Raw genomic sequence first — 4203 nt, forward strand, 5'->3', positions numbered from 1 at the left:
ACACAGTTCAGCTAGAGCAAAAAAGAACAAAATTAAACCAAGCTTTTTATCACCTTTCAGGATTTGCTCCTGCTCTCTTACTGTCATACCAGTACATACGTATGATCTTAATTTGAGACAGTTTGCAACTGCAGAAAATGTCAAATTGGAAATGACAAACTTTAGGAGCCTTTTTAAATGCCATTGGGCAACCATGTTTGCATTTCCTGCTGTGAAGGAAAATTCTCAGCAACAAAAGTGATCAAATTAAGATCCTACAGCTGTAGCATTTTATTGGCAAACAAAACAACCTAAAATACCTTTCTTTCTATCTGTAGAATCTGTATTTCTATTGTGCAGGGAAGCGTTTTTTTTGTTGCATTGGATCAAAATGCACCAGGAGCATCTACATGACTCGGCTTGATCCCTTAATGTAAAATCTGTCAGACTTAATTGGTTTCCCAGTGGATTAAAACATAAAACTGCAAGGAGGACGTTGTTCCTAGTCCACCTCTATCTGTGCTATGTGAAGCAACGCTGCTTTATGATGAGAATATACAGGTTACAGCCCAACCTCAATACACAAATTTATTCCACTGCAAATCTACCATTCCAGTGTTTTACTTGCTATATTGTATTTACTTTGCCACCATGGCCTTTTTTTGCCTTTACCTCCCTTATCTCACCTCATTTGCTCACATCATATATAGAATTATGTTTCTACTGTATTATTGACTGTATGTTTGTTTTACTCCATGTGTAACTCTGTGTCGTTGTATGTAATGAACTGCTTAGCTTTATCTTGGCCAGGTCGCAATTGTAAATGAGAACTTGTTAAATAAAGGTGAAATAAAAACACACAGGAAGGCAGACAGGCAGACAGACAGACAGACAGACAGACAGACAGACAGACAGACAGACGGACAGACACACACACACACACACACACACACACACACACACACACACACACACACACACACACACACACACACACACACACTCACTGTCACCCCCCCCCCCCCCCTCCCACACACACTTTACGTACAACCATGATGGCACTATGCCCATAGCTCCTTCCATTCCAGATTACAGAAACAAATACCCCAGGCAGGCAGGCAGCAGTGTGTTTGTTTGTGTGGAGCTATCAGCCACAAGACAGATGTGCTCCCCACTGTCAGCCCTGGCATCGGCCTCACTGAGCCACTTGCAAGCACCGTCCCTGTGTGTGTGGGTGCAGCGGGCAGCTCTCTGCTATTCTGTTCTGCTCTGCATATTTGCTCCAGAGCGCAGCAGAAAATCATGCTGGTCAAAACGATCTGGAACCAGAACCCCTCTTGGCATTCAGTGTCTCACCTCCCCTGAAGGGTTCCTTTGTGGACAAATGCGGCATGTCCACACACACACACGCACACGCACACACACACACACACACACACACACACACACACACACACACACACACACACACACACACACACACACACACACACACACACACACACACACACACACACACAGTGTGTGTGTTGTTTAATGAACACCCCTGGGACTGGGATCTTGTACTTAGCTGTTGAGGAAGGGATGTTAAGGATGTGATTTATAGCATCCTATTCCCTATATAGTGCACTACTTTTGACATGTGCCCTGGTCAAAAGTAGTGCACTATATAGTATAGGGAATAGGATGCCACTTCAGACGCAACCATAGTGGGGTTGAGAGGATGGGAGTCTTCCAGGTGTCAAATATGTCTTGGACCCACAGTAATGATCTCATGTTTGGTTGTTCTTGTGCGCTCTGGTGACCATGCACTTACATTGTGTAACCGTAGATTCAATAGCATAGCATGAGCCTATCCCTTGTCATGTCTTGTTGATGTCAGTACAGATAGTCCTCTTTGTTCTGTTACAATAACCCCTCACCCTCCAAGAAGCAGCTTTGGATGTGTGTGGTTCATTACATGATTGAAACCTCCAAAACAATGACAACATGAGAAAAAACTAATATTTTCATGGTATAATACAAGTCAAATGTTATTTTGCCCACATTTCCCCCTGGCATTCTCCTGTCCTGTTTGTTGATCTGTGTTTCTTTCATTATTTCATGATTGTTTGCTCATATAATTCCCATGCAATGAATATTCATGACTGTCACGGTTGTTGTAAGAACGGGACCAAGGCGCAGCGGTTGTTGAGTTCCATATATTTATTACAAAGTGAAAATAAACTAAATATATCAATAAACGAACAACGAAACGTGACTACGTGGTGCACATTCACAAAACAATATCCCACAAACACAGGTGGGAAAAATAGCTACTTAAATGTGATCCCCAATTAAAGACAACGATTACCAGCTGCCTCTAATTGGGAATCATACAAAACACCAACATAGAAAATATAAACTAGAACACAACATAGAAATATTAAACTAGAATACCCCCTAGTAACGCCCTGATTCCCCCCAAAGGTGCGGACTCTGGCCGCAAAACCTTAAACCAAATGGTGGGGTTAGGGGGGGTGATTAGTGTCGGTTGCGGCTCCGGTGCGGGTCGTAGCCTCCCCCAGACCCCGGATCCGACTATGGCGCCGGGCTGAATGCCGTGCCTGGACTGGGCAGCGGCGCAGAGGAGGGCTCCGGTCCTGGAGCAGGGTTGGACACCGTGCCTGGACTGGGCATCGGCGCAGAAGAAGGCTCCGGCCATGGAGCTGGGCTGGCCGCCCTGCTTGGATTGGGCACTGGCGCAGAGTAAGGCTCCCGCCTTGGAGCTGGGCTGATCGCCGTGCCTGGACTGGATACCGGCGCTGAGGAAGGCTCCGGCCATGGAGCTGTACTGAACACCATACCCGTACTGGGCACCGGCGCAGAGGAAGGCTCCTGCCCTGGAGCTTGACTGGACACCGTGCCTGGACTGGGCACCGGCGCAGAGGAAGGCTCCTGCCCTGGAGCTGGACTGGACGCCTTTCCTGGTAGCTCTGGACCGCTGATCCTCGATCCTCACTGGAGAATCCGGACCGTCGCTTGAGGTTCCGGACCGTGGACCGTCGCCGGAGGTTCTGGACTGTGGACCGTCGCCGGAAGCTCTGGACTGGGAATGCGCACTGGAGGCCTAGTGCGTGGACCCGGTACAGGTGACACCGGACTGGTGACACGCACTTCCGGGCGAGTGCTGGGAGCTGGCACAGGACGTACCGGACTGGGGACACCCACTTCAGGGAGAGTGTGCTGCAGCATTCTCATCGCTACCACCTCTCTCCGGAATCTTTCAACAAATTCCTCCTCCGACTCCAACACAGGCTCTGGCACTCTCCGTGGCTCGCCTGCCAGCTCAATGTGCCCCCCCCTAAAATAATCGTGGGGTTTCTTTGGCAGGGGACTGACGACATGCTCCTCATGGCAAGTGCGAGGAACCGGCACAGGACATGCCGGGCTGAGGAGGCCGGCATATAATATGAGTTCCACATATTTATTACAAAGTGAAAATAAACTAAATATATCAATAAACGAACAACATGCACAAACACAAAATAATATCCCACAAACACAGGTGGGAAAAATAGCTACTTAAATATGATCCCAAATAAGAGACAACCAGCTGCCTCTAATTGGTAATCATACAATAAAACAACATAGAAAATATAAACTAGAACACAACATAGAAATATTAAACTAGAATACCCCCTAGTCATGCCCTGACCTACTAAACCATAGAGAAACAAGGGCTGTATATGGTCAGGGCGTGACAATGACAATCAACATTAGAGCTATTAGAATATTAGAACTATTAGAATATTAGAACTATTAGAATATTAGAACCATTAGAAATATTAGAACTATACTGGAACTATTGGAACTATTGGAAATATTGGAACTATTAGAATATTAGAACTATTAGGACTATTAGAATACTGGAACTATTGGATCTATTAGAAAATATTGGAAATATTAGAATACTGGAACTATTGAATCAATTAGAAAATATTGGAAACATTAGAATACTGGAACTATTAGAATACTGGAACTATTAGAATACTGGAACTATTGGAAATAATGGAAAAATTAGAATACTGGAACTATTGGATCTATTAGAAAATATTGGAAATATTAGAATACTGGAACTATTAGAATACTGGAACTATTGGAACTATTGGAAATATTGGAAATATTAGAATACTGGAACTATTGGATCTATTAGAAATATTGGAAATATTAGAATACTGGAAC

The sequence above is a fragment of the Oncorhynchus mykiss genome, chromosome 11 (assembly GCF_013265735.2).
Source record: "Oncorhynchus mykiss isolate Arlee chromosome 11, USDA_OmykA_1.1, whole genome shotgun sequence".
NCBI lineage: Eukaryota > Metazoa > Chordata > Actinopteri > Salmoniformes > Salmonidae > Oncorhynchus > Oncorhynchus mykiss.